This window comes from Callospermophilus lateralis, chromosome 1 (assembly GCF_048772815.1).
Source record: "Callospermophilus lateralis isolate mCalLat2 chromosome 1, mCalLat2.hap1, whole genome shotgun sequence".
NCBI classification, from domain to species: Eukaryota; Metazoa; Chordata; class Mammalia; order Rodentia; family Sciuridae; genus Callospermophilus; species Callospermophilus lateralis.
In genome coordinates, this window is record NC_135305.1 from 121,296,412 (window position 1) to 121,317,590 (window position 21,179).

At 43.9% G+C, this 21,179-nt stretch overlaps 1 protein-coding gene and 1 long non-coding RNA gene across 4 annotated transcripts in view; one reads left to right on the forward strand and one right to left on the reverse strand.

Annotated features, from left to right (window-relative positions):
* Positions 1 to 21,179, forward strand: part of Osbp2 (oxysterol binding protein 2) — a 175,476-nt gene that overhangs the window by 118,112 nt on the left and 36,185 nt on the right. The window lies entirely within an intron of this gene.
* The window catches only part of LOC143383381 (uncharacterized), a 56,877-nt gene continuing 44,403 nt past the window's right edge, over positions 8,706 to 21,179 (reverse strand). The window contains exon 3 of the long non-coding RNA XR_013089140.2: positions 8,706 to 8,880. This is a non-coding gene — a long non-coding RNA (uncharacterized LOC143383381). The remainder of the gene's footprint in view (positions 8,881 to 21,179) is intronic.

Here is a 21,179-nt window from a genome sequence, read left to right on the forward strand (position 1 = left end):
ACTAGACACGTGTATTGTTTCCAATTAGGATCTGTTATGAGCCATAAAGCTGCTATGAGCATTTAAAATGTATGCATTGGGGTCTTGATCTCCATAAGGTCCCCCCTTCACAGGTTGGTCCCCAATAAACCTTTGTTACTATTTAAAAATAAATAAATAAAATGTATGCATTTTGTGGACATATATTTTTCTCTTAGGTTTACCTAGAAGTAGAATTGTAGGTCATATTCTTAGTGTATGTTTATAAGAAACATCTGTTTTCCAAAGTGGTCATACCATTTTATATCCCTGCCAACAGTGAGAGTTCAGTTGCCTCTTATCCTGTCAACACTTGCCATTGTTAGTCTTAGGTTTACCTCTTCCTGTGGCGTGTGATGGTATCTCATTGTGATTTTAATTTTAATATTTCTAATTACTAATTGTGAGAGCCTCTGTTCTTGTACTGATTAGCCATTTGTCTGCTTTTGGAAACCAATTTTTCAAATATTTTGCATGTAGAGAGTGGTGTTTGCTTACTTATGAGTTTCTAGTTTTTTGTTTTTGGTACCAGGGATTGAACCCAGGGGTGCTTAACCACTGAGTGACATCCCTAGCCCTTTTTGTTTGTTTTATTTTGAGTCAGAGTCCCCCTAAGTTGCTTAGGGCCTCACTGAATTGCTGTGGCTGGTTTTGAACTTGTGATCCTCCCTTATCAGTCTCCTAAGTCACTGGGATTACAGGTGGGCCCAGCTCTAGAGTACTTTATATATTCTAAATACAAGATTTTTTTCTTTAATATATGTTGAGAAACTTTTCTTCTCATCCACAATTTACCTTTTCATTTTTTAATTATGTCATTCTAAGAACATGAGATTTTAATTTTGATGAAATGTACTTATCAGATATTTCTTTTCAGGTTAGTGATTTTTGTCTTCCAATAAATTTATCCTACCACAAGATAGTTTTAACTTTTATATTTAGGTTTATGATAATTTTGAGCTTATTTTTATGTATGATATGAGGTAGTTGCCAAGGTTATTTTTTTCCATATGGGTATTCAGTTGTTTTAAGCCCCATTTTCAAAAAGTAAAGCTTTTCCTTCATTGACTTCTTGACACCTTTGTTGAAAATCCATTGATAATGTATGAACACGAATATTTATGAACTCTATTATGTTCTAGTACAAAACTATATTTATGCTAATACTACACTATCTTGACTATTATAGCTTGATTATTATAGTAAGTCATACTTTCAGGTAATATAAATCCTCCAACTTTTTTATTATTTTCCAAAACTGTTTTGACTCTCTTTGAGTCTTTGATTTTTCTATATAAATTTTAGAATTTTTTTTTCTATGTAAAATTTAAAATTGGCTTATCAAGCACTGCAAAACATTTTCCTGGGTTATTCATTTGGATCAAATTGAATCTATAGATCAATTTGAGGAGAATTGATATCTTAATATTGAGGTTTCTAATCTATAAACATGATATATCTTTATTTAGGTCTTTTAAATTTTCTCTTAACTATATGTTATCTTGCATGTATTTGGTTAAATTTGCATTTACTGTTTTTGATACTATTATAAGTGATATAATTTTCAATGTTATTTCCAGTTGTTCTTTGCTAGTAATAGAGAAATATAATTGTTATATATTGACCTTTAGACCTACAATCTTTCTAAATTCATTTGCTAGATCCTTAAGACTAACACGATGTGATCTGTTGTCTATAATGAAAGGGATTGGTTTTCTTTCTTTCTTTCTTTTCTTTTTTTTTTTTCTTGCTTCCTTCCTAACATGTATGCTTTGGGTTTCCTTATTGTACTGGTTAAGACCTCGAGTATAAAATTGAATAGAAGTGATGAGAGCAGACATGCCTTACCCCTGATCTTAAGGCGGAGAATTCTATTTTTAATCATTAAGTATGATGATAGCTGTAGGATTTTTGTAGATATTTTTATAATGGTGAGAAAGTTCCTTCTTTCTAGTTTTCAGGTTTTATCCTGAATAGTGTTGAATTTTGTCAAGTAATTTTTTCAGGATTTATAGAGTTTGTTATATTTTTAATTTATACTGTTAATATGAATTATATTAATTTCAAGTATTAAACCTTACATTCCTAAAATAAATCCCTCTTTTTTATGATGTATTGTCCTTTTTTAATGAATTCCATTTGCCAATATTGTTTTAAGGAAATTTATACCTGTATTCATGAAAGTTCTTAGGCTATAGTTCTCTTTTTTCATAATATCTTTTTACTTTCGCTAGCAGTGTAATAGTGGCCTCATAAGATAATTTGAATTGTTTGCTTCTCTTCTGTAAATCTGTTAGGATTCACCAGTGCAATAATTTAGACCTCAGTTTTCTTTAAAGGAAAGTTTTCAAATTTTGAATTTGATTTTCTTACAAAGGGCTTATCTAATTTTCTTTTTTTTTTTCTTGTATCATTTTCAGTAATTTGTTCTTTCAAGAAATTTTCTATTTAATCAAAGATGTTGAAGCTGTTGACATAACATATTCTCAAATGCCAAAAAGATCTACAGCAATGTTCCTTTATGTTTTCTCCCTCCCTTCCTTTTTTTTTTCCCCTAGGTGTACGAGAGGGTGGTACTGGGAATTGAACCCAGGGCCTCACACATGCTAGGCAAGTGCTATACCACTGAGCCACATCTCCAGCCCTTTTGTAGTTTTATTTTGAGACAGTGTCCCACTAAGTTGCCCAGGCTGGCCTTGAACTTGTGATCTTCCTGCTTCAGCCTCCTGAGTAGCTGAATTACAGGTGTGTGCCACCATACCCAGCATATTTTATTTCTTGATTTTTATAGCTAATGGTTAACAAGTTCTATTAATATTTTCAAAACAAAACTTTTCTTATTTGTCCTAATTAGTTATACATGACAGTAGAATTTATTCTGACACATCCTACATAAAAGGAGTATAACTTTTCATTCTTCTAGTTGTACATGATGTAGGATCACACCAGTCAGGTAGTCATATGTGCACATAGGGTATTGATGCTCGATTCATTCTACTATTCTTCCTACCTCTATACCCCCTCCCATCCCTTCACCCTCCTCTGCTTAATCCAAAGTATTCTTCCCTAGCCCTAGCCGCCCCACTTATTGTGAATTAGCATCTATATATCAGAGAAAATATTTGGCCTTTGTTTTTTGGGGATTGGCTTTTTTTCCACTTAGCATGATATTCTCCAGTGACATCCATTTACCAGCAAATGCCATAATTTCATATTTCTGAGTAGTATTCCATGGTGCATATATACCACATTTTCTTTATCCATTCATTTGTTGAAAGGGGCACCTAAATTGGTTCCATAATTTAGCTATTATGAGTTGAGCTGCTATAAACATTGATGTAGCTGTGTCACTGTAGTATGGTGATTTTAAGTCCTTTAGGTATAAACCGAGGAGTGGGCTAGATGGGTCAAATTGTAGTTCCATTCCAAGTTTTCTGAGGAATCTCCATACTTCTTTCCATTGTGGCTGTACCAATTTGCATTCTCACTAGCAATGTATGAGTGTACTTTTTCCCCACAACCTCACTAACTTTTATTGTTGCTTATATTCTTGAAAATTGCCATTCTGACTTGAGTAAGATAAAATCTTAAGAGTAGTTTTGATTTGCATTAAAGAAAAACTTTTTAAAACGTTTAATTTAATATCTCCATTGTTACTCTGTTTCTATTCCATTGATTTCTGCTCATTATTTTATTCTGCTCTCTTTGATTATAAATTTGCTCTTTTTTCTAGCTTCTTAATATGATGATTTAGATAATTAATTTTAAGCCTTTCTTAACACCCAAAATAAGCACTTAAAGCTATTATTTTTCCTCTAAACCCAGCTTTAGCTGCATCCCACACATTTTTATATGTTGTACTTTCTTCATAATTCACTGCAAAATGTTTTCTAACTTCCCTTGTGATTTATTATTTGACTTATGGTTTTTCAAAAGTATATTTATGTGGTAATATGTTTGGTATTTTCCAGTTGTCATGAATTTTTCTTTATAATTTAATTCCACAGTAACCAGAGAATATGCTTTTTATCATTTTAAATTCAGGACTTGATTTATGGTCCAGCATATTGTTCACCTTAGTGTAGTTGTGTGTATTTTTTTAAAGAATGTGTATTTGCCATTGTAGGATGTAGAGTTCTATAAATGTTGGTTTAGTTTTGTTGACAGACAAAGGAGAATTGAAGATACATTTTCATTTGTTTTGTCTATGCCTATCAACTGTATTATGTTATAATGGATTGTAGCATTTAAACTTGTATGTATAATTGTACTTTGTCTCTTCTTTCATTTCTGTTTTGCTTCATGTTCTCTCAAGATCTGTCATGAGGTATGTACACATTCAGGAGTTCATATCATCTTGATGAATTGATTCTTTCATCATTATGAAATGTCCCTCTGTATCTGTGTCCAAAAGGCTGCTCTCTGATGCTGATGAGACCACTGAAGCTTTCTTGTGATTGAGGTTTGCTTGTTGTTTCTTTTCACAATCATTTATTTTTAACCAATCTGTACTTTTATATTTAAAATGTTTTTTAAAAAAATAAAATAAAATATGGTTTTTCATGGAAAGCATATGGTTGTTTATTTATCTATGCTTTCATGTTTATATTGTAGATAGCATACCATGAATCTTGCTCTTTTGAAAATTCAGTCTGATGAAGTCTCTTTTAATTGGAGAGCTGAGATCATTGTGATTTAATGTAATCATTGATATGTTTGACTTTACTTTTTTTAAAAAAATAAGAGACAGGTCACACTATGTTCTCCAGGCTGGCCTGTCCTGGACACAAGTGTTCCTCCTGCTTTAGCCTGCTAAATAGCTGGGACATCAGGCATGTACTACCACATCTGGTTTGACATACTTGAGTGTATCTACCATTTTGCTAGTTTGTTTTTTCTCATGTATTTTTTGTTCTCTTTTCCTGCCATTATATTATTTTTAGTATTTGATCTTGTTTATTAATCCATAACCTATAGAGCACTCTTATTAGTTGCTCTAGGATTTCCATTATGCATCTTTAACTTATGGCAATCTTCTTCCAAATAATATTCCATTTTTGGCTAAAACATAAGAACTTTACAACCATGTACTTCCATTGTCCCTACTCTTTGTGCTATGTCCTATTTTCCTTTTCATGGGATATAGCCCTGCAATATACTTATTTTCATGCTTTAAACAGCCATTTTATCTTCAAATGAAATTTGAGAGTGGGAAAACTAGCATCTTTTATATTTACTCACATATTATCTTTTCCAGCCCTCTTTGTTCCTTTGCCTGGATCTGAGTTTCCATTTGTATCATTTTCTTTCAGCTTGGAGAACTCTCTCTCAGAGTGCAGGTCAGTGAGCAACAAATTCTCTCAGGTTTTACTCATATGAAAATACTTTTCACTTCAACTTTTCAAGGACATTTTTATGGGCTATATCATTCTAGGATATATCATTCTTTCTTTCAGCAGTATAAGGATGCTATTACTTTGTTTTCTGGTTTATATGACCTGCCTCCCTGGCATATTCCTTTACAATGTCCCAGTAGCCAAATTCGAGAGCCAAAGCTTCCTGCAAATAACTACAAGTAGGAACTTTGTCTCACAGAACCTCACCACTTATATTGGTCTGTTTTATGTTATTATAATAAAATAACTGAGGCTGGGATCTTTATTCATAAGAGATACTTCTTTATTCATAAGAGATACTTCTTTTTTTGGAGGCTGAAAGTCTGAGATCAGGTGGCCCCATCTGCTCAGCCTCTGGTGAGGGCTTCTTGGCAAAATGGCATCACAATGGCAGGGCATGTAGAAGAGATTATATAGTGAGAGAGGAAGCAAGAAGGATTCAGGACAGGCTTGCTATTTTTATAACAACTAACTTTCTTGGGAACTAACAAGTGTCCCCAAAAAACCACTTTAATCCCTTCAAAGAGTGATATCCCCAGTGATGCAATCACCTTCCTCTAGGCTCACTTCACTACTTTTCAACCTTGCTACACTGGGGACCAAGTTCAGCACATGAACCAATTCAAACTTCATTGAAATCATAGCAGCACTCTTGACATTGAAGAGGACCAGAAGTAGAGCCCATGGTACAGGAGTGTGGTGACCCTAGGGGGACCATCTAGAAGAGTACTTAATGAATGGTAAAGTGTCTGTATTATTTTTAGTATTAAAAAAAAAGTTTGTTGTTTTAAGAGAGAGAATTTTTTTAACATTTATTTTTTAGTTTTCGGTGGACACAACATCTTTATTTTATTTTTATGTGGTGCTAAGGATCGAACCCAGCGCCCCACACATGTCAGGCGAGTGCGCTACCGCTTGAGCCACATACCCAGCCCCCCCAAAAAGTTTTTGAATGGCAGCTGTTGCTGTTGTTGCCTGGGTCTCTGCCTCAGATACCTGCTGTAAGAAAAGGAGCCTTTGGCTGGGGATTAGCTGAGTGGTAGTCCATTAACCAAGCATGCGCAAGGCCCTCAGTTCAGTCTATAGCACCATGAAAAGGTGGAGGGGCTTTTTTAGGCCACAGTCATTCTAAGGTTCCAAGGCCCTCTGGTCCTAAATGACCTTTGATATTCCTCAGCACAGCCCTTCAAAGGCCTCAGAGCCACCCCCCCTCCCCCTGCTACATGCTCCATCAACTCCCATCTCTTCCAGCCATGGTGGGCCTGGGGCAAGGACACCAGAAAATTCCCAGCTACATAGTGACCTATTTAAGGGGAGACCTATCCAAACCACCATGAAGTAAATATGAGTTGGGTCTTAGGTAGAAACTTGGCTAAAGATGTTTGTAATTCAAGCCTACATTACCGTGGGGTTTTGGGTTTTGCTGGATCACATTCTGACATCCTCACAGACTGCTCACTGGTGTGCGTCACTGAGTGCATACAGGTTTTTTCCTCAGCCCCTCAGCCTATTGTGAGAAGTACCTGGGCATTTGAGGGGAAGTTCCAGGCTCTGGGGACCTGGCATAGGGCTTGAGTTTTGAATAGCATCCTGTGGGCTCAGGAAACAGCTGCTAAGGAGTGCAGTCCCCAGAACTGGGGTAGAAAATCCACTGGCATGGCCCTCAATGGGTAAGTGGGTCTTCTCTCAGGCTTTGTACTCAAATAAGGTTTTTCCTTCCCCACCCTCCATTTCTGCCACTTTTCTCTCCCCTGACCCACCTTGGCCCAAATCTCCACCATATTTCCACCCAGAAGGTTCATTGAGTTGGTATGTCCTGTCCAGACACAATCTCCCAGGCCTTTCTTCTTTTTGTTTAAAGGAACAATTAGTCACCTTTAGTTTCTTGACAAATACTATCATTTCTCATAATTTCTTACGTTTGGAAAAAAATTTTGGGCTAAAGATGTTTATAATTCAAGCCTACATTACCATATAGTAATAAAATAATTTTTTATTTTAGAAAATAAAAAAATCAATATATAAATTTAAAGTTAAAAAAAATGTAACTGCCAAGAACCCAGAGAATGAAGCCCACTGGCCTATAGGAAGCAATTATCCTCCACAGGTAGCTAAGCAAGCAGGTGATCTGAGCAAGGGGCCCTCAGGGAGGCTGGGGATGATGTCCTTTATTCTCACCCTCTTGGGGGACAAAATCTGGATAGAATCCCACTTCATTTGTCTTTGGCTGTTCCTCTTATGTTATTGCCTGCCTGAATGTGGGCTTTTCTGGGGCCTCATTATTTTGAGATTGATTTTCCTCCTTTGCAAAAACTGCTTGGGTAGCTTTTTACCAAACCAAGCATTGTAAGCCACATGCCTACAGCAGTTGTTGCACAGATCCTCTTAACAGAGACCTATTGTGCTGTACCCCTCCTTAGTCCAGCAGATACATGCTTGAAGAGGTGTGTGGGGAGAAGCAATGGTGGAACTAGGGGAATATGCTTAAGTGCGCCTGGTCAGGGTCCGATTCACGGAGGAGTATGGGTCTGTCCCATGAGGTCTCCACCTTTTACTAAAGCAAACACCAAGGCCCAGAGCAGAGAGGACCCCTACATAGTCAACACAGCCTGTTGTGTGGTACACAAACTGACACTTAAGCTGAGGACCTGCCCACCCAATGGTCTTCCCACTAACCTGAGAAGGTAGAAAACAAGGACCTAAATTGAAACAAGCTTGAAGTCTCTCAGTTTTAGGAATGGCCTTGGCCTATTTGACACTCAGCAGCAGCTTTTCCCAATCAGTTCCAGGCCAGGGCTAACAGCCTCTAGCAGCTTGAGGATGGCTTTGACTTCCTAATATCAGTGGGTCATCAGGGAGAACGGTCCACACTCCTTGGTATCCTCCAGGAAGAATTTCAGATGCCTACAAATAAAGGGACAAAAGCCAGGTTTCCAGCTACATTGTCAGTGACCCAGAACTAGGCAGGGAATGAAGGGGGCTTTGGAGGAGCCCAAAGAGGCTACCCAAGAAATGCCACCTTGGCCCCATTCTCAGAGCCTCACTCAGAGCCTGGTCACTTTAACCACAATTCGTCATGTTCACTTATCTGGTGTTGCCATTAGAAATGACCCTTCCATTACTGAAAGTTTGGTCCTTGACCCCGATGCCAGTCAAAAAATGAGGATAATATTTTGAGAAAAAAGAAAAAAAAAGTTTTATTGCATTGCTAGCAAAGGAGAAAACACAGCAGACTCCTGCCCCAGAGGCCGTGAGTCTGCACATCAAGGGGTTCAGGGGGCTTTTAAAGAGGCAATTCAAAGGTTACATTCCAGGTATGTCTTGGTGGGGGTTGCAATTCACTTGTAGACTTGGGAGGTAGCTATTTCTTAGGTCTTCTGGTGCCATCACTGAAGTCTGAATTACTTCATTGCTTCAGTGTTTGCTCAAGGACGATAACTCTGCCTAGGACAGGAAGGTAATCTTGCTGTCCCCAGGGTTAGGGAGGGGAAAGGGAGAACCAAAAGGAAAAAAAAATCATGTCAGATTTAAAATAAATGGCAAAACAGCAAGGGTTATATCCAAAGCATGAAGTGGACCCCCATTATATTCCCTAGGTGGCTTCCCTTGTCCCTCTGCCCTACCTGGTCCTCAGCCCTGTAAGTACCTGGCTCCAGGTGTGCACAGCTACTACATACTTTTCAAGGGATAGGAGTTCCCATCTAGTCTTCTGGCCACAGAAAGCTCTCTTATTCCTGGATCACCAGCAGCCATGGAATCAAAATGAGGGAGGCTGTGTGTTGTACAGCTCGTTAGAGCCTACAGGAAGACTCTTTGTTAGCATTGGACGACAAATTGGCCAAAGTTACCTCAGGGTAATTCACCGGACGAGGTTGTTTTGCTACTTTTTGCTGCTGTTTTCTACACAGAGCATTTTTATTTGTATTCCTTGAATATGGAGCAATTTTATAACCAGGTGATAACACCTGATGCTCATAGCTCCTCATTGTAGGCCAGGTACTGTGTAAACAGGCACTAACCTATTTTACAGATGAAGAATTAAAGGTTAAGTAACTGTGCAGGGTCACAGGGGTGAGGAATAGCTGAATGGGGCTTCTAGGTTTGCATGAGTCAGAAAAGGGGAAAACAACTCTTCCTTGGCCTTTTAACCAAGAGGGCCCAAAGTGATGTGGGACAGATGAGGCTGGACACCCAAGGAATTTTCAGGAAGCAGGTTTATTAGCTGTGGTCCAGAGGATGCTGATGCCTTAAAAAAAAAAAAAAAAAAAAAAAAAAAAAAAAAATCCCTGAACTCTGAGTCTGGAAATTCTTTGAACCTTATACTCAGTGGGAGGAGGGGTTTGAAGGCTTACATGAAAAGTGCTTTTTGTTCCAACTTTTTAGACTAGACAGAGGTTGTTTTATAAGTCTTTACCACAGAAAGCATAACATGTACACCATCAAGTTAGTGGACGAATTTAGCTTTTGCAAGACAGAGCAACTTTGTCCTTACAGAAAACAGGAAGTCTCAAACCACAATGAGTTCTTTGCAGAAATTTTTGTTGATATTCTGTTAATAAGAACAATTATGATGAGGGTCTCTGGAGAAGCTTAATTATGGCAAAGGTCTTTGGGTGGTAGTCTGGTCTGCTTCAGAAGTTCATTTAAGTCCCACATCTGCCTGTCTTGCATCCAGGAGAGCATGAGATTTTACTTCTGCGGGCCCTGTGGGCCTCTTTCTCCCTACAGAGCTCAGCCACTCCAGCCTGTCAGGACAGACGCTCACCAAAGTGCTGCTGGAAGAGGCAGGAGGGGGCCCAGAGGTTTGCAGGGTGAGAAAGAGGATCTTTTTGAGAACTAAATAGCTGAGGTCTAGTCTCCAGGTGTGAATCATGGGGTAAATCCCAGGGCGATCAGATTGTGATTCACTTCATTTTTTATTCCTCTATTCGCTCAAGAAGCAGGGGTGCACCAAGGAAAGCCTTAAGACTGGACTCTTCTAACCACAAAGCATCCTAATCTTCACCACTCAAACCTGCATGCCACCTTATGGTTGATGCAGCACTTTCCCAGCCTGTTACCATTAGTCATCTATTCATTCAGCAAGCTCCTATTTAACACCTCCCATGTGCCTGGCTCTGGGATGTCGGGATCCACTGGGCAGATGCAGTCTCTGCCCCGTCAGGGCCCGATGGCTCCTGATAGCAGAGCCCCTGACCCCACCTCTGCTTGCCTCCATCATTGATATCTAGAGACAGCTGCTTGTGGAAAACTCTCTAGTGTGATTGTGTGAGCATCAGATGCTTTCCAAGGATAAGCAGTCAGGGCTGTCCTCAGGCCAGGAAAATGTAAATGAGTAGTTTCCAGTGACCTGTCCAATAATGCCAGTACCACCTGAGGCAAATCAGTGGGTTCTCACATGTGGGTTGCTGGATACTTGCTTTATATTTTAATTCTACTTGCTTTGGATAGGTCTTGGCATTGCATCAAATGAAACTCTTACATAGGTGAGTATCCTTATTGTCCATTAAAGTATCCTTGTCACTGGTCGGGGAGGGCTGACCCCACAACTCTCACCAAGTCACCTTATCCAGTGTGTGGGCCTAGTCTACCAGTAGAATCAGTGGTTTCAAAGAAGCTATGCTCAGAGTTGGGCCAGTGCTGACACCTTCCCTCATGCCAATGTGGGCAGGAAAAAAGACCTCCTAGCGATGCATGGTGGCATACACCTATAATCCCAGCTACTTGGGAGTCCAAGGCAGGAGGTTCTTAAGTTTGAGGCCAGCCTGGGCAACCTAGTGAGATATCCTGCCATGGCCCAAAGAAGAGCTGGTGCCACAGGGAGGCCACAGTCCACAACCAGATGGGACAATGAGGTAGCTGCTCATGTGTACCCACAGGGATTGGCAGAGGCTTATAATAAATAAAAAAGCAAAACATGACATTTGTGTTACATGGACAAAAGCTAGACATTGGTATTGAAAGAAGGAAGTAGTTTAATTTTCTAAAATGTCAGGATAGTGGAAGAATTTTTCCCTTTTATTTGGTTTCCCTGGAGGCAGCACAGAGAAGAGGGAGCCCCAAAAGCTAGGATGCCTGAAAACCCTCTTGGCTTCCCCTCACTTTCCCTTGGCCTTGGATTTCTTCATCTGAACAGCTGGGGGTGGTACTTGGAACCACGGGGGACAAATATGCAGCAACATTTGGCTGGAAACTGGTATTACAGGTGTCAAAGCCAACAGGATCTTAAATAGTATCTAACCCAATGGTTCTTGTCCTGGCCAGCATAAAGTTTCCTGCAGAAATTGTTTAAAAATATAGATGCCCTCCCCACCCCCAAGTCACAAGGCCGTCCTCTGGACTAAGAGACTGAGCTTGCAGGCAGGAGTTTCTGATTAGATCACAGATCAGGTGGGGAACAGGTAGGACTGGTTGAGGATTAGAGGCCAACCATAGAGGCTGGTGCAGACTCAGGCAGGCCCTGGAAGAGGCTCACTATTGTCTAGAAACCAACCAACCTGGGAGGCTAGTGCCTCTGGGAGGTGTCCACTGTGCTAGGACACAGGTAGGTTCCTGGTCTCAACTCAGTGGTTTGAATATCCTTCTCATTGGGTAGGAGGAAGGGGCAGGAACCCAAGCACTTCAGGTTTTACCCACTCCTTGCCTGTTACATAGGATGAGGGGAGAAGCAGAGCCACTTGCCTGACTCAGTCCACACCAAGAAACTGGACTACAGCATCATGGCCAGCTTCCCAGGCATGGCTGGCCCAGCATCTGTCCCTGCTGCATTTGCCTTAGGATGGGCTGGGGACAACCCTGCCAAAGTCCTGGCCTGAGCTGACTTCTTTCTATCTTGCAGAGAGGCTCAAACCTGGGTGTGAGAGGGTGATAGAGTCTAGATGGACTGGAAAGGTTCAGCTTCCCACAGTGCTGTGACCAGGATGAGCCCCTCTGTTTCTTCAGGGAGACCCCATGGGAACCCTGTTGAGATGAAGCTGTAGGTGGGCTGAAATCTCTGCTGGACAGAGAGGCTGTGGGTGGTGGATTGTCTTCAGCGTCACAGCAGATGCCATAAATGGAGCACATGCCTCTATTTTTATGCTCCCTCTCTGCGCCTATGTTTACTTCTCTGGAGGTGGGCCCAGCTGCTCAGGGCCATCCATCATCCTGAGGACAACCAAGGACAGTGTGCAGTTCCAGGTCATGGCTTTCTGCTGAGGAGAAAGGTACCCTTGCTTCATTGGCAGCCTGTCTTTCACTTGTAGGCCCACAATTTTCACCCTTTAATTTGCTCATGGCTTTGACACATGTACCCTGGCTCCCTCCAGTGAGAGGGCCACAGGAAGGAGGCAAGTGTCTTTGTCCTCCAAGATTTGCACTCCTGGTCTCCATTTAGCCCAGGGGTTCCAGGAAGCATTTTTCCTTGAAAAGATAAGAGATTTAGCTTGATACCATCTTTCAGTTCCTGTTTATCAGATGAAGTTTCTACCCCTGCTACTTAGTGAAATGGACACAAAGTGACCATATGCAGGCCCAGGAGCTCCAGCTGTTGGGCCCCACCTCAGACTTGGTAACAGGTGTGAGGGTGCCTATCTTGAACCCTCTTCTGGAGAAGTTGTCAGAGAGGATGGGTGTGGCCTCACCAGTTTCCCACAATGCCCTCATCTGACCCTGTATCTGTCTCCAGTGGGAGAGAAGAGGGATGGCCCACAAAGAGTGCCCAAGGATTAACTGAGACCACAGTGGAGCCCTGACTGGTCTTTTCCATCTACCTACAAGGGCTGTTCAGTTCATTATTTATCATTATCTGATTTTCCATCAGATTAGATCCCATAGCCCTTCTAGTGTCCTCAGGGTTGAGTAGCTCAGAGCCTCTGTCCCTTGCCTCCTTGAAAGGAGTGGCATCATTCATCCATTTTCCTAAAGGGTGTTTTGATGATATTTTTTGTGTTTTCACCAACACACACACACACTTTTTTTATTTTTCAGAACCTCATGTGCAGGGCTAGTGTTCCCATGGGCCCCCTCTTTGAAAGGCAGACCTGTTTTTTTTGTTGTTGTTGTTGTTGTTTTGAGAGAGAGAGAGAGACAGAGAGAGAGAGAGAGAGAGAGAGAGAATTTTTTCAATATTTATAGTTTTCGGCGGACACAACATCTTTGTTTGTATGTGGTGCTGAGGATCGAACCCGGGCCGCATGCATGCCAGGCGAGCGCACCACCACTTGAGCCACATCCCCAGTCAGGAGGAGTCAGTGCCTCAGAGGGTCTGCCCATTCCCTGGAGCCCTAGGTGGCTCCCTGTCACATGTGAGGCCTCATGCTCTGCTGGCTCCCTGCTTCCTTCTCTCACTACTGCTGTAGGTATGCTCACCCGTCTCACCTCTGTCCTAGGCTGCCGCTTCCTTCCTGTCCTTGAAGCAGCATCTCCCTCCTGTGCCACTTGTCACCACATCCCAGCTCTTTCAAGGTTCCACCACCAGCTTGAAGTCATCTCCTACCCCCGGCTCTGTCTAAGCCCATCCCTGTCCTGTCACTGGTCTCAGGATCCTCATTCTCTTGAAAGTTCCTAGAGGACCTCTCAGGCTCCCTCTCACTGTCTAAGTTGGGCAAATTATTGGCAGCTATAACTTGGGGTGAAATGGGACCTCCTTGAGGGCTGGGGACCTAAAGGCCAGTATTAACCCCAAGCCCTGCCTACCCACCCACTCTTGGCCAGGTTGGAGGACACCAGCAGGGGCCTCCAGGGCCAATAGGAGTGGCAGGAGCTACCAGGCTGCGTAACAATCACACACCAATCCCAGCTCTGCCACTTAGAAAACTCAGGCCCCACCTCAGACTTGGTAATAGGTGTAAGGGTGCCTATCCTGCACCCCTCTTCTGGACAAGTTGTCAGAGAGGCTGGGTGTGGCCAGCCTTGGGTGCACTCCTTAAATCTCTGCACTACCCTTGCCTCTTCTAAGGGTGATACTTAATGGAAAACTGTGTAATGCATGGAATTGTACAGCATATGGAAGCACAGGGGAAACAGCCACTGGGCAACTTCATTGTCAATACAGTGAAGTCACTTGACATCCTCTCAGACTCCCACCTCAAGGCACGTTTCTGTCTCCGTAATCAGCATCCGGCTGATTGGATTCTATGATCAAGCCTGAGCAGCTTAACAAAGCTCCCCAAATCTAAATTAAAGTCACCAAAGCTTCTGTAATTGAATGTTGGAGGCGCTAACGATGCAGATTGGAATTGGCTATTTTCTGCCAAGGATGCCGCGCCCTCGCATTTTCTCCCTTGAAACTGACACCCACTGTGTTTGCTTCTCTGCAGAGGCCCTTAGTGGGGTGTCTCTTTGCACAGCCAGACTGGGAAAAACAGAATGCATGCCCTGCTCAAAATCCACAGCACTCTGAATGGAATGAACTCTGCCGCAGGGGGCTGGACCCCTAGGATGGGAGCCCTGGAGACAAGTGGCTGCTCAGAGAACAAGACCATGGACTGGAAAGCTGCCAGGGCTCAGGGACAAGGACTTGCCCCTTCCCTGTCTTGCATGTTTAGATTCAGTTCTGCAGAGACAGACAACAGTGCCCGTTCCATCTATCCAGGGAAGCACTGTTGGTGAGGGTTGATCGTGCTGGTGACTGGTCTCGGCTCTGGGTGCAGTGGCCCTCATGCTGCAATGACTCAGGAACCCTATCATGGTGGTGCGGGGGTAGTGACTTCCTTTTCCCACAAGGACCCTGCCCAGATTCTGGGGATGCAGAGATGAGCAAGTGATGAACTTTGTTCTCAAAGAAGCTACCACATTCTTTTTAAATATTTGGAAGCCACAAATATTATTCCAGTTGGCCAGAGACTGGTGCAGGGGGCCAGTGCTGGAAGTCCATGGGAAGGAACCTGAGGGCTCAGGGTGCTAACTCAGTTGAAGTGATTCATACTGAGCCTTTGAAGAGAAGAAAAGAAATCTCAGCAATGGGGTACACTATGGTGGTGCAGAAGTGATAAAGTGCTAGAGTATGCACTGAGCCAATGTTCCACATATGGCATCAGGCTTGGCTGAGGAACCAAGGAGAGAAAGGGCCTGGGACTGCTGTGAGCACGTGCCAGGGATTTCCGGGCATGAGGGGAAGTGGGGATCCCTGCCTTGTTGACACCCTGAGGTGGATGAGTAGTCCTGTGCCTCTGTCATAGCCCATCTTGGCAGCATTCCCCCAAGACTTCTCCCATCCATTGCTGGGTGTAGATGCAGTGGGAGCCATGAACTGAGGCCTGTTCCCTCAAGGCTGCTCGCATTTCCAACCACTGTGTATGTGTCAGAGGGTCCCAGCTGGTTGTCATGTGCTTTGACCCCAAGGAATTTGTGGATAGGTGAGGACAAAGCCAGGCTTCCCACAGTGAAACAAACAAGAGGCAGTACAAAACAGGGTGGCCACAGAGCTTCTGCATGTCACTTCCCTGTGCCCCTCCCCCAGACCAGTCTGCACAGCTTTTTGGTTTCTTGGTTTCAAAGAACTGCCCACAACAGGGCATCACCACTGAGAAATTTGATCCATTTTCTTCCAAAATGAAAAAAGCTCTGTTTCTAAAAATAGCCCACCTGGCTCCACTGTTACCATGGCAACTCGTCCTTCCTAGGCGCCTCCTGAGGAAAGATGCCCAGGGGGTTCCTCAGCTAGACCAGGTCATTAAAGGGGCTAAGAAGAGACCTGAGTACTGAGCAGGGGCCACAGTAAGCAGGGCCTTCCTCTGGTTCTTTCCTCTGATTTGAAGTAAGAGGCAGTTCTATGCAAACGTGAGTGTGCCTTTGCAAGGCAACAGAGGGCTCAGTGGGCCAGAGATGCAGGCTCTGGCTTATATCACATCCCAGTGCTACAGTAGCCATAGGTTGGGTACTTAACATCTTCCCTAGAGGAGGTAAATTAATATCTCCAGCATAGGGACAGGCACACTTAACCCAGGCCATGTAGGACCACCAGGCTCTGCCCAGGATACCACCTCCCCTGCATAGGGCCTGAACAGAATGGTGTATATGCACCAGGCTTTCCAGGAAGTCCAGAGGGACTTGTGAGGTCTTTTGCCCAAAAAGGAGTCTCAGTGGTCAACTAGAGCATGCAGACATGGCTCCCCAGGACAGTGAGTCAAACCTTAATTACTAGTCATAGAGTAAGAATGTGACATGTATTTAGCTCAGCCCCAGCAACTCCAAGTGCTGGCCAAATAAAATGGCCCCCAAAGATGTCCATGTCCCAATTCCCAGAAACTATTGCTATATTACCTTATATGGCAAAAGAGACTTTGCAGATACGGTTAAGTTATGGATCTTGAGATGTGGGGAATTATCCAGGTCCCTATAAAAGGCAGGAGAGGCAGAGAGATTAGAAGATTCTGCTCTGCTGGCTTTGAAGAAGGAGGAAGGGGCCTTCAGCCAAGGAATAAGGGCAGCCTCCATAAGCTAGAAAGGGTGAACTTTCTCTTTTGGAACTTTCAGAAGGGGTGCAGTCCTGACACCACTTTGATTTTAAAACCTCTGACTTCTAGAAGTATAAGATGATAAAAGTGTTGTTTTAAGCCATTGTGTTAACTTCCTAAGCTACCATAATGTAGTAAATTACCACAAACTGGTGTCTTAAAACAACAGGAATTTATTCTCTTGCAGTTCTGGAGGCAATGGGCCTAAAATCAAGATGTCTTATGCCTTTCTCTTAGATTCTGGTGTTGGCAGAAATCTTAGCATTCCTTGGCTTGTGGACATATCATTTCAATCTCTCTCTGTATCCTTACATGTTCTCTTCTTATAAGGACAGCAGTCACATTGGATTAAGGGGCCATAGTATTCCAGTATGACTTCACCTTAACTAATTGCATTTGTATCAGCCCCTCCAAATAAGGTCACATTCTGAAGTTCCAGGAAGGTTGTGAATTTGGTCACAGCCAGCCCTACACATACTCTAAGGGCTGAAAACTCATAAAGGAAGCTTCTCATGGATGGAAGGTCACTGCCGCACACTGATAGCCCCACCGAAATCATCAGAGAAGTCGCGTCCATTGCCTTATAACTCATTGGTAACCTGAGTTTTATGGATTTATGAATTCATTTTTCTGTGTAGCTGGTTAAAGTTGATGGGTATTTCAGGAATCAGTGCTTCCCTAGGGATGGCAATGTCAGTCATGTCTGTGAATGGGTAGGAACATGTCTCTCTTGGTCATTTACATCACACAGTCCCACCATCCAAGAGTGAGCCTAAGCCTCATTTCCAAGCTCTGTGCCTGACTCAAAGGCTGAGGTCCATTATTCTTTCTTTGCTCCACAGTCTGTGTGCTGTGTGCCTTGTTGCTTTAGCCAGAATGCCCAGGATCACCACTGGCAGAGAAAAGTACACGGAGACTCAGGCCCAAGTTCCCACCATCAATGGGAAGTCGCTTGAATGGAAAGACAAAGACCCTCACTGACCCTGAGTTGTCTCTGGGGAAGAGCAAGGTCTTTCCTACCTTTCCTGCTTGGATATCCTTATTTCAGAAGTCATGTTCTTTGAAGGAGTCAGAGCAGCTCACTGGGATCCTGGTTAATCACTTTTCTAAGTGTTTGCCCTGAACATTAGAAGTATGCCAGGACCAGCAGCACACAGGCAGCAGGCCATGGAAGGTCTGGAGAAATCCATACAGGAGGTCAGAAAGATCACACTGGTAACCCTGCTGGGAAATGATTGGCCCTTTCCAGAGCAGGAGGAAGAGGTGATAGAAGCCCCTGATCTTGCTCCCTCCAACTCTCAAGTCCTCCCTCCATCAACTCTCAGGTTTGATTCCTTGAGTCACCATACTCCTCTGTGAGCAATGGCTTTATAGGCCCAAGATCTTGGACAGCAGTAGGTGGATATGATCTACTGTTATTGGGTTGCCCAGCAATCTCAACCCAGATGCTCTCTATGCTGAGCCTCAGCCTTTCTGCCAGAATGAGGACATGGGTGATAGGGTGTACAGCCCCCAATGCAAATATTCTAGCTCTAGCCTCTTCCTGGCCAAGTTAATGGTCTGGGATGGAGAATGAGATGACAGGCCAATAGAGCAAAATGAAGTATTCCCAAAAGTCCTGTGAGAAGGGAATCGCTATTCAGGGAAGCAAGTAGACAGGCCCTGACCTGAAGTCACTGTAGCTTCAGATATGCCTAATATGCCTGTCCCAGTTTGCAGCTTATTTCTCAGGCCAGGTTCCTAGAGATTCTGCCAGTGTGGTCTGCAGTGAGACACAAGAACTGGATGAAATGGCTAGGAGAGATGTGGTAGGGAGCTGTGGTCCTAAAGCTGGGCCACATGGGCTAGGACCCCAGGTCTCCCACTTATATGCTGTAGGACCATCCCACTCCAAACCTCAGTTTCCCAGCTCTCTCCTTATAAAATGAGGATACTCTCTAGGAGATAGTTTTTGTCCAGTGCTTTAAAAAATTCTGGCACCTTGTGTAAGCCTCGTTGCTACTGCAGTCACTGTGATTGTCATTGCTGCTTATTGTGAGGTGTCTGTCATCTTGCCCAACTGCTTCAGTGCTGACCTGTGGGAAGCTGCCTCTTCCAAAGCTTGCTTCTGGAGTTTCTGGGACTCAGGTTGGGTCTGGGTACAGTTTACCAGCACTTCCCAGAAGTACCAGGCACATGCAAAGCCAGTCAGTGGCCCAAATGAATGAGGCATAGTGACTGCCCGCAGCACATTCAGCAGAAGTGGACAGGAAGCAGGTGATGAAGGGACACCACGGGACCAGAAGAAAATACTATGCACCCTAGAAAGTGAGAGAGGCATGCTTCAGACCAACCAGAGGGTACAAGCATTGAGAACAGGCCTGATGGACTGGAAAAGATCCTTCCCAACAAAGGGTGAGTGACAGATGTACTTCATGCTTCTCTGACTGGCCCCTTGCTCCCAGCTGCTGCCTTCCTCCGGTCCCCAGCCCACTCTCAGGAGGTCCCTGCAGGGTGGGAAGGTAAGACATAGCATCTCTATACAGCACTCTTTGTGGTTGCAGACCTGAGCCCCGCTCCCGCAGCATTCCCCATGAGCCTGCTATTAGTACACAGCATATGATCAGAGGCCAGCAGCCCACCCCCTGGGGTGACAGAGAGCAGGCACATGGAGCAGTGACTTCTATGACCTTCTTCTACTCCCCTTCCAGGGGAACCAGCAGGACATCAGGATCACCTTCCCAGGGACCCAGTCTCTGAGCCATCAACAAATGTGTCATAGCCAGGGGCTATGCTGCCCTTTTGGGTTTGGCATGATCATTTCAGGAGTGAATGTCACTGACAGCTCAGGATTCAGCTGGGACACTTGCTACCAGACTCTACCCTTGATTTGGCTGGCAGTGACTATGGTGAAATGGGAAAAATGAGTAATAGAGAAGGTAATAGAGGCTCGGAGCTGTGCCAGCCAGTCCGGGCCCATGTGCTGCACAGGACCCAGCTCAGCTCCATCACCCTTGTCCTACTAATCCTCCTCACTGTTGGATAGTTGTCCCTTATCCAAGGGTCAGTACCTGTCTCCCTGCAAACTCCACAGTTCCGAACAGAGACAGACAGCAGGGAACAAAATGATTTCTATGTCACAGATACTGCAGGAGAAGCCCAGAGAAGTAGGTAACTCCAAAGCCAGAAAACCTTCCTCCCTAGGAGGATTGTAAGTGACCTGAGCCATCTTAATTCCAATGGGGGAATATAACAGAAGCAGCTCTGAATCCTGTCCTCCCTATCTGGGGATTTGTGACTGCTGCCTGGGCTGAGCCCACCTGAGGGCTAGAGGGTTGAGGAGGGGCTAGGTCTCCTGGCTGGCCAGGAAATGATAAGGCTCTGGGCAGTCTGATGAGGACACCACAGTAGGGGTGGGGTTGCCTGGGCTTTACACCTAGCCTGGGGCTCCAGAGTCAGTGGCCTTCTCTTTACTCCTACATCCATTCCTTAGAGAACTGGACAGCTCAGGCTCTGGAAAGGATAGGGGACATTTTTCTGATGCTCTCCATAGTAGCTCTGAGATAGGTAGGGCCGACTGATGGTACCTGTGACTGTGGGCCTGGGGCCATCTCACCACCCAGCCAGTCTCCCTCCCAGCAGCAGCCCTTCAGGAAAATGTCACTTTCCCAGCTCCCCATCCTTGGCTTAGTTCATGGGATCTTTTCCAGAGGTGCCACCTGCCAAGGATCTGCTGGTTCATTCCCACATGCAGTTGGGGCCCCATCCTGCACTGCATCTGGGGTAATAAAACCTTTTTCTTCTCAGAAGTGTCCAAATAGACCTCCTGCTTCCATTGTTTCTTAAAAGGACTGGCATTCTCTGGAAGGTTAGTGGAGAGGCAGTGCATTCAGGATGCCATTGGTGGTGATAGTTCCAACTTATGCAGACCACCCAGTCCATAGATCCTTCTCAGACTGGTAAGATGGGGATTGGAGCCCTTGCTGTGCACCTGAGAAACTGATACTTAAAAGGGAGATAGACGCATGAAAGCAGCAGAGCAGAATGTGAGCTGAGAACCTGGGCCTTCAAGCATCCCCTTCCTTCTTCCTCATTTTTATACCTCCACAGGGCAGCATGACATGGCCTGCTTTTGAGCAGGTTTGGGGACTTTCCAGAGTGGCTGGGAGGGCTGCTTTGTGAACCCAGCCCCATGGGGGTGATTTTGACCTGGCCCTAGATCTCTTTGCTATCTTGCTCCTCTTCTTGTATTAGTGCACTTGCAAAATTTCTGTTGAACTTTATATTAGTGGGTAGTTTAGCATTTTCTGTGTTGATGCTCTTAGTTTTCTTTGTAATAATCAGATAC